A 15,625-nucleotide genomic window follows, 5' to 3' on the forward strand; every position below is an offset into this window, starting at 1 on the left:
AGTGAGGAATTGAGCAAATTCTCTAAGGCATGTTACTACATTCAAAACATGGTTTTAAATGCTTAATTGTGAACTAGTATGTGGTGACTATGATTAAGAATGTACTTAAGTGTGAAGATGACTAAAATCTACGGGAATGATGATTTTTAACTTGTCATGTGCATTGGAAATCCCTGAGGCAACGTTGGAAGGTTTAGATTATCTTTTGTTTGTTTTGTTTCGTTTCGTTTTGTTTAGTTTGTTTGTTTTGCTCGAGGACTAGCAAAAGCTAAGTGTGGGGGAATTTGATAGGAGCATATTTATGCGACTTAATTGACTTGTTCTCGTGCATTTACGTTGTGTTTCTTTAGTTATTTTAGTCCTTTATGCCATTTTCGTGTGTTTCTAGGTTCATATGGCTAAGGAAGCAAAAAGGTGCATTTTGGAGCATTTTGGAGCAAAATTGGGCTTGGAATGGATAGCTTACGTTTGGAGCAAAAGGAATGGACGAAATTGAAGAGGATTCCTAATCAAATGAGGAATCTTAGTCAAAGAAGGTTCCTACCTATTCTAGGTCACAAAACTTGCAACCTTAAGCCATGCCGTGTATCCCCTTGATGTTTCCCTTCCTTGCCGTGCAAGGGAGGGCTTTCTTTCCTATTCTAAAAGCATTCAAACACATTCCTTTTTCACCTAAATCTCAACCACATCTCACATACCTTTTCACATCCATCAAACAACCCCTAGCCGTGCATAACATTCCATTTCCAACATTCCAACAATCCTTAGCCGTGCATTTCCCCTTTTGCATTTCCAGCATTCCATTTCATTATTGCAGCCACCATTCACTCTTTAATCCACATGCATTCATCATCATTCACCCTAGCTTTAATTCACATGCTTTCCCAACAAATAAAACAGCCAACACATGCACCCATCACCTAACACAAATTCATTGTCGTGGCTTCCCCTTGAAATTCCAGCTTTCCCATTCATCATTTCAGCACATTCACTTCCATATTCCCTACTTTAATCCACATGCAAACACATTCATTCCAGCCATGCACATTCAATCATTCATTCCCATCTCTGTCGTGCACACTCCCATCCCATTTCCAGATTTCCACAACTTTTCCTAGCTGTTTTGCACATGCATTCCCACATGCATTTTCACCCACATGCACTCCCATTGCATTTCCAGCTTTCCACCCACCTCCTAGCTGTCATATTCCCTCTTTCTCACCTATAAATAAACATCCATTGCAGCCACAAAACATTCATTCCCATTCATACACAAATTCACACCACAAACTTCCCTTAAGCCCGTGAGTTCCCTACCAATCCAAACACCATCACACCACCAGAAATCATCCCTTGGCCGTGGCTTCCCATCCCTCCAAAACACTATCCTACCACCCCACTCCATTCTACATCATCCATAATCCCTAAAACTCACCTTAGACCTTGTGCTACAACAAAGAGGAAGAGAAGCGTGCCTAAACATTCATACAATTCAAGTTTGAGTTGTTGGAATGTTTAGGTGTTTCTTTTCCTTTGAATTCAATGTTTAATTTCAATTCTCTTTGTTTTGTAATCATGAGGAACTAAACCCCCCTTGGCTAGGGGGGGATTCGAAATATATGTTTATGCTTGCAATATGATTTGATTACTTCTAATTGCGTTTCATAAGTTGTGAATTCAATTTGTTTGACTGTTTGATTGATAACTTATTTATGTATGTTTATTGAGAGTGCACGCTTAATTTTCATGCATAAATATGACGCTAGAATATGAGTTTCACCTAAACGTTACAAACTTATATTCACAAGTAGTAAAAGTTGATGAGCTCAATTGCGTAAATTCTTGGCATAAGTTTCATGCAGTTCATAGTAACGAGTGCTTCGTCAATGCTTATGGTTTTCAAAGAACTTAATGATTCTTGCTTGTATCTCTATTATGCAGTTCATATAGGGAACTTGTGGGGAATGCTTTGGGTTGTCGTATGCAATCATCCAATTCAATAACGTTAGGAAAATCTGAGGGTTAATTAGTGCAATTCACGGTTAATCTGGGGCGTTGAGAATTCATGGTTTATTGAAAAGCAATTGGAAATCGTTTTATATGCAAGTATAACATGTGTGGAGATGAACCCCTTAGCTAGCCTTCCCATCCATTCAATTCCATCAAATTCATCTTTACAATCTGCAACTATTGGAGTGTTTGGAGTTCTTTCTTCTCTTGTTTCTGTTTTCATGTTTAATTTAACTTGTTGTTCAATTATGTTAAACATGTGGAACTAATTTCTTTTTAGTTAGAGGCGAATTTGAAGCCATGGACATATGTTGGTTATGATTTGATTTACTCCAGTTATGAATTCATGAACTTTAGATGTGGTTTACTTTTCTGTTTTGATTAAGAACTTGTTTATGTATGTGGGTTGAGGGTCGACACTTAATTTGCATGCCTAAACTTGATGCTAGGATATAAGGGAATTTCACCTAATCGTTATGAACTTATATTCATGAGTAGTAAAAATCGCTAGTCACGATTGTGTTTAGTAAACCCTAGGCTGGATTAACATGCGTATTCAATAGTTATGAATGCCTAGTCGATGTTTATGATTTCCGTTGAACTGAATGATCTTTGTTGAATGTCTCTATCATGCGTATTCCATAGTTAGGGACTTTGATTAGAAATAATTTGGTTGTAATGCGTATCCCATTCAATCCAATGAATCTAGGGAAATCTGAAAGTTAATTTAAGCGGACCTAATTAACTTGGAGCATTGTCATTCATCGTTTGTTGAAGTCATAACTGGGAATCAAATTATTTGCATATGTTCATGTGTGGATAAGGAACCCTCTAACTAGTTTCTCATCATTCTATTTCATCAATTTCGTTTTTACAATCTATTTTAATTAGAATCTGTGCATTTAGTTTAAATTCGTTAAAACTCAATCCCCCTTTACTTTATTGTTCACTTTAGTTAGAAATCAATATTAGTTTGTGTTTTTAAAACATTTTGAGTCTTTTGGTTTGTTTTAGTGTTTTAAGCGTTTAGTTTCGCATTCTTTGAGTCTAGTTTAGTGTTTTAAACTTTATATTGTGTTTTTACATTTTTGAGTCAAATCCAAGTGATTAACAATCCCTCCTAATCCCCAGTCCAGAACGATCCCTACTTACATACTTACTACAATTGATAAAAAGAGGGTTTAATTTGTGTGCGTATAAATCTCGCATCATGCATCGCAACCAAATTATTCCTAACAAGTTCTCTATATGAACAGCATGATAAAGATACAAGTTAGAATCATTACGTTCTTTGGAAATCATAAGCATCGACAAGGCATTTGTAACTATGAAAAGCATGATACTCTTGCCAGGAATCTACTTAACACGATCGTGACTAGCAACCTTCACTACTTGTGAATATAAATTCATAACGATTAGCTGAAACAAACTTGTATCCTAGCACCAAATTCAAGCATGCAAATTAAGCGTGCACTCTCAATCAACATACAAGAATAAGTTCTAAATCAAATGGTTAAGCAAATTGTATTCACGACTTATGCAACGATAACTGGAAGTAATCAACTTATTTCACATATATAATCATGGTTTCGAATACACCCTTAGCCAAAACGAATTTAGCCAATCATTCTCAAAGAAAAACAAAGATTACATGAATTAGACATTGAAATATAAGATAGAATACACCTAAAATTGTTCAACAACTCAAAATGAAGAGCCAAACAATTGAGTGAATCTGTCTCTTTTCCCTTGCTTGCGGCAGATTGGATGGTGGTGGTTTCTGGGCTGTTTTGGTGATGTAGAATGGATTTTGGGGTGGTTAGAGGCACGGCAAGGGGTGTAGGTTGGGTGTGGATGAGTGTTTGATGGTTGGAAGGTGGTGGAGAACTTGGCAAAGAGGGTGGAAGATGGTGGTGCGCCTGGTTGTGTTTCTGGAGTGCAGATTGGTGTTTTGGGATGAATGGATGTGTGTAGGAGTGAATGGACGAATTTCTGTGTGAATGATACTCTAGGGTTTGTGATAGGAGCATATTTATGCGACTTAAGTGGCTTGTTCTCGTACATTTACATTATGTTTCTTTAGTTATTTTAGTACTTTAAGCTATTTTCGTGTGTTTGTAGGTCCAAAGGGCTAAAGGAGCAAAAAGATGCATTTTGGAGACTTTTGGAGCACTTTTGGGCTAAGGACGGATAGCTTATGCTTGAAGCCAAAGTGTTGGACGAAATTGAAGACCTAATTGGAGCCAAAGTGTTGGAACCTTGTTCTCTTTAGTTTTAGGACATTTAAACCTTTCCTAATCCCAATCATGCCATGCATAACACACATCCATTCTAACACATTGTCATTGCACATGCATTTCCTTCATTAGTTAACCCACATGCACTTATCACTTATCATCACCACATATCATATCACTTAATCACTTATCACTTAACATCACCACTTAACCACTTATCATATCATAACCACATATCATATCACTTATCACTTATCACTTAACATATCATCCACCTACTTCACCTACAACATCCACCTACTTCACCTACAACATCCACCTACTTCACCTACAACATCCACTTCACCTACAACATCCACCTACTTCACCTACAAATGACATAGCCATATGTTCCCTCCACTACTCCTATAAATACCCTTGCATTCATTCATTCATGGACATCTCATTTTCATACACAACACACCACAAACACATCCCTTTCTCTTTGCCGTGAGTTCCCTTGTAATCCAAAAACCATTTCTCCATTCCCCTTCCACTTCTCCACCACTCCTTTTCCATTCCACACTTCCATCCCCCAAACCAATTATCCCTAGACCTTATGCTTCAATAAAGAGGAAGAGAAGAGGGCCTAAACGTTCATACAATTCAAGTTTGAGTTGTTGGAATGTTTAGGCGTTTCTTTGATTTCAATGTTTAATTTCAATTCTCTTTGTTTTGTATGAGGAACTAAACCCCCCTTTAGCTAGGGGGGGATTCGAAATATATGTTTATTCTTGCATTTTGATTTGATTACTTCTAATTGCGTTTCATAAGTTGTGGATTCAATTTGTTTAACCGTTTGATTGATAACTTATTTATGTATGTTTATTAAGAATGCGCGCTTAATTTTCATGCATGAATATGACGCTAGAATATAAGTGAGTTTCACCTAATCGTTATGAACTTATATTCACAAGTAGTGGAGGTTGCTTATAAACAATCGCGTTAAACGAATTCTTGGCATAAGTTTCATGCAATCATAGTAACGAATGCCTCGTCAACACTTATAGTTTTCATGATGCTTAATGATTCTTGCTTGTTTCTCTATTATGCAATTCATGTAGGGAACTTGTGAGGAATGCTTTGGGTTGTCGTATGCAATCATCCAATTCATTAACTTAAGGAAAACTTGACGGTTAATTTAAGCGGACCTAATTAACCCGGGGTGTTGAGAATTCATGGTTTATTGAAGTGCAATTGGAAATCATTTTATTATGCAAGTGTAACATGTATGGAGATGAACCCCTTAGCTAGCCATACCATCCATTCATTTCCGTCAATTTCATATTTATAATTTGTTTTCTTTACAATCTATCCATTTTAGTTTAAATTCGTCCAAAATCAATCCCCCCATATTTCGTTTAAGTCTTAGTCTTAATCTTTCTTATTTTTAGTTTTGAATTCTTCGAGTTTAGTATAGCATTTTAGTTTGTGTTTTTAAAAGCATTTTGAGTCTTTTGATTTGTTTTAGTGTTTTAAAGTTTAGTTTTACATTCTTTGAGTCTAGTTTAGTGTTTTATATTATGTTTTTACGTTTTTAAGTCAAATCCAAGTGATTAACAATCCCTCCTAATCCCCGGTCCAGAACGATCCCTACTTGCACCTATACTACAATTGATAAAAAGAGGGTTTAATTTGAGTGTCAAGTAATTCTCACATCAAATTTTGGCGCCGTTGCCGGGGATTGGCAAATTTGCTAATCTCTTGGATTGTTTGTTTCTGTTATGTATTTTAGTTTTAGTTTTTATGATTTGTGTTTTGTTTGTTGAATTCAAATACTAGAGAAGAACAACATGGCACTGGATAATGCTTCTCTTTTGTCACAGCTCATGGAAAGGTCTCAAATGCAAAGTGTTGATATATTTGATCTTCAATCAAGAAATAACGTGTTTTCCAATACTTACAATTCGGATTGGAGTGATCATTCAAACTCTATGTGGTGGGAACCTCAAAATGCTCAACAAGGAGGATATTGGCAGCCACCACAACCTCATATTCAATATGCCCAACCAAATTTAAGTTCGTCAATAGATTATAATCAAAAGCTTAACGAATTAATTTGTTTGGTGCAGGGCTCACAAAATCAAGACAATGAGGCTCGACAAGAAGACAAAAGGTTGGATCACTTGGAAAAGCAAATTGGGCAGATAGCGGAGTTCGTAGGACAATTTTGCGACCAAGGCAAACTCCCTAGTTCAACCATTGTAAATCCGAAGGGAGGATTTGAAGCACCTTTGCCGGAAGCACTTATTGCTCCTACGCCATCTAATTCAAGTAAGGTTGTTCCAATTAGTTCTAACCCCATTCCACCTAATATCCCTATTCCTTGCAGGTTCATGAATTCCAAGGAAGAAGAAAGTGAAAAAGACATCTTGGAAGACCTTCCAAAGGTGCAAAGTAGGGAATTTCATGAATTCATCAAAGGGGATATACTTGAGACAACAATGCCCAAAGAAGTTGAATTTGATGACATTGGACAAGTCATAACCATCACATGCAATCTGGCCAAGTCCAATATCCCTGAAACTTTCAAAGGAGTGGTGTTTGTCATTGAGTTCTTGTCAGACAAAACAAGTAAGTCATTTTTTTCAAATTCCATTACATTTTATACTAACTTGTTGTTTTTTATGAATCAGGCACCTACATTAGAATTCAAACCAATGCCGGTTCACTTCAAGTATCACCTTCCATTCAAGGACCAATTCCATGCCGTTTGATTTTATTTATGTTAAAAATAAAAAAATTAAAAAAAAAAAAAAAAAAAAAAAAAAAAAAAAAAGATACTAAACATGGAGAAAGATGGAGCCTTCACATAGGATGTTTACGTGAAGCCCCACTACGAGGCGTCGAAGCAGAAGGAATAGAAGCGGAAGGCATAGGAGCAGAAGGCATAGAAGCAGGAGGCATAGAAGCGGAAGGCATCGGAGCTAGAGCATTCCAGGCCTCAATACTTGGCCAAACGCTGGATGACCCAGGAAAAAGGTGCCTCTGGAGATAAGACGCAAGCCTTTGACGGTCATTGTGAATTCGACCCTCAGATTCTTGCAGCTCATCAAGCTTCCTCTTCATCCCCGACGAATAGTTATTTGCAAGCACATGCAAACTTCTATTCTCGTACTTAAGCTGCTGGATCTCTTGCTTAAGTCTTTCCACCTCTGCCATCTGATAGGAGCATATTCATGCGACTTAAATGGCTTGTTCTCGTGCATTTACGTTATGTTTCTCTCGTTATTTTAGTCCTTTATGCTTCTTTTGTGTGTTTTCAGGTTCTAAGGGCCTAGGGAGCAAGAAAGTGCATTTTGAGGCCATTTGGAGCATTTTTGGGCATGGATTGGATAGCTTATCCATGGAGCCAAGAGGATGGACGAATTTGAAGGCCTTGTATGCACTTGAAGACACAAAACAATGGCCCTAGCCCAATCACATAACACATTATGCCATACAAACCAACCTATTTTAGGCCCATTCTATGTACTTAAACCCTAGCCCTTTAAACTAGTTCATTTATCACTTATCAAACCATTCACTTATCACTCACCACATATCATTCACTTATCACTTAACATATCATTCACTCACATTTCCACCATTCATTCTTTATTCCTTTCCAAACATCTCACATGCATTTCCACCTTCCTACTTCATCATTTCACCACATTCTCCCTCTTTAACTCACATGCATTCATCATAATTCACAACACAAAACAACTTCATTGCCGTGGGTTCCCATTTCCTATATGCCATTTTCAGATTTCCACCCACTAACCTAGTCATCAACACATGCACTTCCACCTTTCATCCACAATGATTCATGATTCATTCACTTTGCATCCTTTAATTCAAACACATACTTTCCCATTGTATAATACATCCACATGCATCTTTAACCAACAAACATTACAACCACATGCACAACCTCTCATTGCCGTGGCTTTCACATGCAAAAGCCATGCATTCACATGAATTTTCAGCAAGGAAACATCATTGCCGTGGCTTTCACATGCAAAAGCCATGCATTCACATGCATTTTTCAGCAAGGAAACATCATTGCCGTGGCTTTCACATGCAAAAGCCATGCATTCACATGCATTTTTCAGCAAGAAAGCATTCTTGCCGTGGCTTTCACATGCAATTCCATTTTCACATGCTTCCCTTGTTGTTTTTCATCATTAACCATCCACATGCATGCTTAAACAAATACTAATTCACACCTCCATTCCTCCTATAAAAACCCTTGCATTCTCATTCATAAACACACCTCAATTCATTCTCATTCACTCCCCATTACATATCTCTCCATTTCTCACACCACAACACAAACACACACCATCTTTACATCCTGAAATTCCAAGCCTTGCCGTGGGTTTCTTTCCATTTTCTATCTTTCCTCATCCATTTCCATAATTCCCCAATCCATTCAACACACCAACAACATCCCTTAGACCTTGTGCCATAATAACGAAGAAGAAGAGTGCCTAAACGTTCATACAATTCAAGTTTGAGTTGTTGGAATGTTTAGGTGTTTCTTTGATTTCAAAGTTTAAATTCAATTTTCTTTGTTTTGTAATGGAAGAGAAGAGTGCCTAAACGTTCATACAATTCAAGTTTGAGTTGTTGGAATGTTTAGTTGTCTCTTTGATTTCAAGGTTATGAGGAACTAAACCCCCTTTAGCTAGGGGGTGATTCGAAACTATGTTTATATTTGCAATATGAATTGATTACTTTTGGTTGGAATTTCATAAATTGTGGATTCAATTCGTTTAACTGTTTGATTGATAACGTATTTATGTATGTTCATTGAGATTGCAAGCTTAATTTTCATGCATGAATATGACGCTTATAAAGAATCGCGTTAAACGAATTCTTGGCATAAGTTTCATGCGTATTCCATAGTAACGAATGCCTCGTCAATGTTTATGATTTCCGTTGGACTTAATGATCTTTGTTAAATGTCTCTATCATGCGTATTCCATAGTTAGGGACTTTGATTAAAGAATAATTTGGTTGTAATGCGTATTCCATTCAATCCAATGAATCTAGGGAAATCTGAAAGTTAATTTAAGCGAACCTAATTAACTTGGAGCATTGAGTTTCATAATTTATCGAAAGACCAACCGAAAATCAATCTTGTATTACAAGTGTAACATGTGTGGAGAAGAACCCCTTGGCTATTCCATCATCCATATTTTCATCACATTCATATTTACGTTTATTCGTTTTACAATTTGCTTAGTTTATTAACTTGTTTTGTTATTTCAATTTTCGTCAAATCAAACTTCCCCCCCTTATTTTGTTAAGTCTTAATCATTTGATTTGTCTTATTTTATGTTTTTAAAGTATTTGGAGTCTTTTGAACTTGTTTTGAGTCTTTTAAGTTTGTCTTAGTGTTTTAAAAGTTAGTTTTATTTATTTAAGTCAAGTGTTTAGCATCCCTAGTTAATCCCCGGTTAGAACGATCCCTACTTACATCATTACTACATTTGTCACAAATAGGGTTTAATTTGTATGCGTATAATGCTCGTATCAAATTTTGGCGCCGTTGCCGGGGATTGGCAAAATTGCTAATCCCTTGTCTTGAGTCTTGTTTAAATTGTTTAGTTTCTATTTTGTTTTAATTTTTTTGGCACCGTGTGTATGTGTTTTGTTTTTGTGCCGTGTGTGGCAACTTGTTTTCTTACTTGTGCCAAGTCTATTAAGTTGGTTATTTATCTTGTTTACTTTTGTGTGTAGGTGCTAGTTTATGACCCGTAGCTCACAACCTGTTCGTGAGCATATCTCCGACTTTGACGGTGATTTCGAGAGAACTTTGAGAAGGAACAAGAAATTGCAAGAGTCTAATCCTCCTAGTCCAGAACCTGAAGTAGAAGAGGAAGCCCCAGATTGGGTTAAAGAAGAAATACCAACCATGGCCATGGACAATCGAACCATCAAAGAGCTTTCTGCCTCGGGTTTGGCCAATGCAGCCCCTCTTTACATTCAATACCCCGAGGCTGCCCAAGGCAAGACTGATGAATTCGAGTTGAAGTCAAGCTTGTTGCACCACATTCCGAAATACCATGGGCTTTCCATGGAAGATCCCAACAAGCATCTCAAGGAGTTCGAGGTTGTTTGTTCGAGCATGACACCCATAAATGTTGATGGGAACATTCTGATGATAAAGGCTTTTCCATTCTCTCTTGTGGAAAAGGCTAAGGATTGGCTTTATGAATTAGCACCCGGGACCGTTACTTCTTGGGAGAGCATGAAGAGAGCGTTCTTAGAGAAGTTCTTCCCTACTTCAAAAGTCATTCTCTTAAGGAAGAAAATTAGCGGAATCCAACAAAGTCAAGGAGAATCTTTTCCGGCATACTACGAGCGTTTTAAAGCCCTTGTTGCATCATGTCCTCAACATCAAATGAAGGAGGAGCTTCTCCTTCAATACTTCTATGAGGGCCTCCTTCCCATTGAAAGGCAAATGCTCGACGCTTCGGCGGGAGGTGCATTGGTGGACAAAACACCTATGGCAGCCAAGACCCTAATTGCAAACCGTGCTCTAAATGCACAACAATATGAAGGTGTTGGGCAGAGAGACGCCCCACGGCCACATCATGTAAATGAGGTAAGTTCTATTTCCGAATTACAATCCCAAATGGCTAACCTTCAATCTATGTTGTCGCAGTTTGTGGAGGGCCCCAAAGCGCAAGGAGCTACAATCTGTGGTGTATGCTCCATTCAAGGGCATCCATCCGAGACATGCCCTCAATTAATTGAGAACGGAGGGTGGGAATCTGCCAATGCCATGGGCTATGGGAATCAAAACCAACCAAGGAACGATCCATATTCTAACACATATAATCCAGGTTGGAGAGATCACCCAAATTTCAGATGGAGAGATGCACAACAACCTGCCCAACAAAGTGGATTCCGACAACCTCCGGGTTTCTTTCCAAGGCCAATGGCACCACAACCACCTCCTCAAGCACAATCATCCCAAACCAACTCAGGTACGTCAATGAATGATGATAAAACATATCAATTATTAACCACAATGGCGCAGGGAATGCAGAACCAAGCAAAGGAGGTGAATGAACTAAAGAAACAAATGGGACAAATGGCCGAATTTTTGGGACAATTTCGTGAGAATGGTAAGTTACCAAGCACTACGGAGGTCAATCCAAAGGGTGGCTTCGAATCTGCAAAAGCTATCACCCTAAGAAGTGGAAAAGAAGCGGGAAGCAAAGCACATGAATCTGCCCAAAACAAGGAAGATGAGAAATCCGACCCCACGGCGAGTGTAGCACCACCCAAGCCGCAACCATCTAAACCTTCCCATCCGTCCATCTCAGGTAATGTTGTCCCAAATGTTGTGATTTCGAACACTAATCTGCCCAATGTTCCTTTCCCTCGCAGATTTGCACAATCAAAGAAGGAAGAAGCCGAGAAGGACATTCTAGAGACCTTTCGGAAAGTTCAAGTCAATATTCCGCTCCTAGATGCCATAAAGCAAGTGCCCAAATACGCTAAGTTCTTGAAGGAATTATGCACTACAAGGAAGAGGGCGTCACATAAAGAGGTAGTAAGGGTAAGTGAGAACGTTTCCGCTGTTTTACAAAGAAAGTTACCACCAAAGTGCAAAGATCCAGGTAGCTTTACAATCCCTTGTATTATTGGTCAAACTAAGTTCGAACATGCTATGTTAGACTTAGGAGCTTCAATTAACGTCATGCCATACTCTATTTATGCTTCAATGAACCTTGGTGAATTGAAAAATGATGGTGTGATTATTCAGTTGGCCGATAGATCTAATGCCTATCCAAAGGGCGTATTGGAAGATGTCTTAGTGCAGGTGAATGATTTGATCTTTCCGGCGGATTTCTATGTCCTTGAAATGGAGGAAACCACCCATGCTCCATCCTTGCCGATTCTTCTTGGGAGGCCATTCATGAAGACGGCCCGAACTAAGATAGACGTGTTTAAAGGCACTTTAACAATGGAATTCGATGGGGAAGTGATTGATTTTAATATTTCTGAAACTATGAGATATCCCGTTGATGACCATTCTTGTTTTTCCATTGATGTTATCGATTCTTTGGCGCAGGTATACCTTGAAGAATTGAACGAGGACGCCCTGGAAACAACCATCACTAAGGCCATAGAGCGCAAAAATGAAGGATTTTGGTCAATGCAAGGCCATGGCAAGGAGGAGGAATTCTTTGCCATGGGTTCTAGTGAAGAAATAATTGAGGTTGTGGCAGCCCTTGAGTCATTGCCACAACAATATGGTAAGGTTCCACTCTCACTTTCAAATTCAGTTTCCACTAAGATGCTACCTTCTGTTGTTCAGGCACCATCGCTTGAACTTAAGCCGTTGCCAGACCATTTGAAGTATGTGTTTTTGGGAGAAGGCGAAACATTGCCCGTCATCATTTCATCAAGTCTCACGGCAATGGAGGAGGAGAAGCTTGTGAGGGTGCTGCGAGAGCACAAAACGGCCATAGGGTGGACTTTGGCCGACATTAAAGGAATAAGCCCTACCACATGCATGCACCGTATACTTCTTGAGGAGGGGACTAAGCCATCCCGAGAGGCTCAACGCCGTCTCAACCCTCCGATGATGGAAGTGGTGAAGAAGGAAATAATCAAGCTTTTGGATTGCGGAGTGATCTACCCTATCTCCGATAGCCGTTGGGTCTCTCCAGTTCAAGTCGTTCCCAAGAAGTCCGGAGTAACTGTTATCAAGAATGATGAGAATGAGCTCGTGCCTACACGCATTCAGACTGGATGGCGGGTATGTATCGATTACCGGAAGCTAAATGCCATGACTAGGAAAGATCACTTTCCTTTGCCATTCATCGACCAGATGCTCGAAAGGTTAGCCGGTCATGCTTTTTACTGTTTTCTTGATGGATACTCTGGATATAACCAAATTGTGATAGCCCCGGATGATCAAGAGAAGACCACATTCACATGTCCCTTTGGAACATTTGCTTATCGTCGCATGCCATTTGGCTTATGCAACGCACCGGCCACTTTCCAAAGGTGTATGGTAAGTATATTTTCCGATTTTGTTGAAAAGATCATTGAGGTTTTCATGGATGATTTCAGTGTATTTGGGAGTTCATTTGATAATTGCTTGGATAATCTGACCTTAATTTTGAAACGATGTGTTGAAACTAACCTTGTCTTGAATTGGGAGAAATGTCATTTTATGGTGAAACAAGGTATAGTTTTAGGACATATTGTTTCAGAAAAAGGAATTGAAGTAGATAAATCAAAAATAGACCTTGTACGTCACTTACCCTCTCCTACTTCGGTTAGAGAGGTACGTTCGTTTCTTGGCCATGCAGGGTTCTATAGGCGTTTTATCAAGGACTTCTCCAAGATGTCCAACCCTCTTTGCCGATTGCTTCAAAAAGATGTGCCATTCAAGTTTGATGAAGAGTGTAATTCGGCATTTAACCAACTCAAGGAGAAGCTAGTCTCGGCCCCCATTATTGTACCTCCAGATTGGAGCCTTCCGTTCGAGCTCATGTGCGATGCATCCGACTATGCATTAGGAGCTGTTCTAGGACAAAGAAGAGACAAGCGGCCGCATGTCATATACTATGCCTCTCAAACTCTCAATGATGCCCAATTGAACTACTCCACGACGGAAAAAGAACTTCTAGCTGTGGTTTTTGCTTTAGATAAATTCCGTTCATATTTAATTGGTACTAAAGTAATCGTTTATTCTGATCATGCAGCTTTGAGGTACTTGCTCACGAAAAAGGAAGCAAAGCCGAGGCTTATCCGTTGGATTCTTCTTCTTCAAGAATTTGATATTGAAATCCGGGATAAGAAAGGAAGCGAGAATGTAGTGGCTGACCATTTAAGCCGAATGGTCCACGAGGAGCATGAACATGCCGTACCTATCCCTGAAACTTTCCCCGATGAGCAGCTGCTATCCATTGAGGTAAGTGAACCATGGTATGCAGATTTAGTGAATTACTTGGTGGCTAAACAATTTCCAAATGAACTAAATAAGCACCAACGTGATAAGCTTAAAAATGATGCACGTTTCTATGTTTGGGATGACCCTTATTTGTGGAAGTATTGCTCAGATCAAATTGTACGTAGATGTGTGCATGATTCTGAATTTCACTCAATTCTAAGCTTTTGTCACACATATGCATGTGGTGGTCATTTTGGCACACAACGCACTGCCCTCAAGGTTCTAGAGTGTGGTTTTTATTGGCCGACTATATTTAAGGATGCTAGAACCTTTTGTATGTCTTGTGATCGTTGCCAACGAATGGGTAACATAGGTACCAAGGACCAAATGCCGCAAACCCCTGTCTTTAATGTTGAAATTTTTGATGTTTGGGGCATTGATTTCATGGGCCCTTTCCCTCCATCTTATGGTTTCACTTATATCTTGCTAGCCGTTGATTATGTTTCTAAATGGGTGGAAGCAAAAGCCACCCGTACTAACGATTCTAAGGTGGTTGCAGATTTCGTGAAAACTAACATTTTTGCTAGGTTTGGAGTGCCGAGGGTAATCATAAGTGATGGAGGGTCTCACTTTTGCAATCGGACCATTGAGGCGTTGCTAAGAAAGTACCATGTCAACCATAAGGTCTCCACACCTTACCATCCTCAAACAAATGGCCAAGCCGAGGTGTCTAACCGAGAAATCAAACAAATTTTGGAGAAGACCGTTGGACCAACAAGGAGGGATTGGAGCTTACGTTTAGATGATGCACTGTGGGCATATCGTACGGCATACAAAACACCCATTGGGATGTCACCTTTTCGGCTCGTCTATGGTAAGCCATGTCATTTGCCCGTAGAGTTAGAACACAAGGCACATTGGGCCGTGAAGACTTTCAACATGGACATAGATGCAGCGGGAGTTCATAGGAAGCTCCAATTGAATGAACTTGAGGAGATTCGGAATGAAGCCTATGAGAATGCCCGGGTGTACAAAGCCAAGACCAAAGCATTCCATGATAAAATGATTCGAACCAAGACCTTCACAGTTGGGCAGAAAGTGTTACTTTTCAACTCTCGCCTACGTTTGTTTCCTGGTAAGTTGCGTTCTAAATGGATTGGCCCGTTTGTTGTTACTAACGTTTTACCTTATGGTGCAGTACAAATCAAAAGTTCAAGGACGCAGCAAGAATTCAAAGTGAATGGGCATCGATTGAAGCCCTATTACGAGACGTTTGAGGAGCATGTCGTGGAGGAGGTACCCCTCCATGCCGTGGAACCTAGTCAAGCTTAAACGGAGGTACCGTCCGGCTGCAAGACGTAAAAGAAAGCGCTACTTGGGAGGCAACCCATGCATTCAACAAAGGAAGACTTAGAAAGCACTCCAATTC

Source organism: Pyrus communis, chromosome 5 (genome assembly GCF_963583255.1).
Source record: "Pyrus communis chromosome 5, drPyrComm1.1, whole genome shotgun sequence".
Classification (NCBI taxonomy): Eukaryota; Viridiplantae; Streptophyta; class Magnoliopsida; order Rosales; family Rosaceae; genus Pyrus; species Pyrus communis.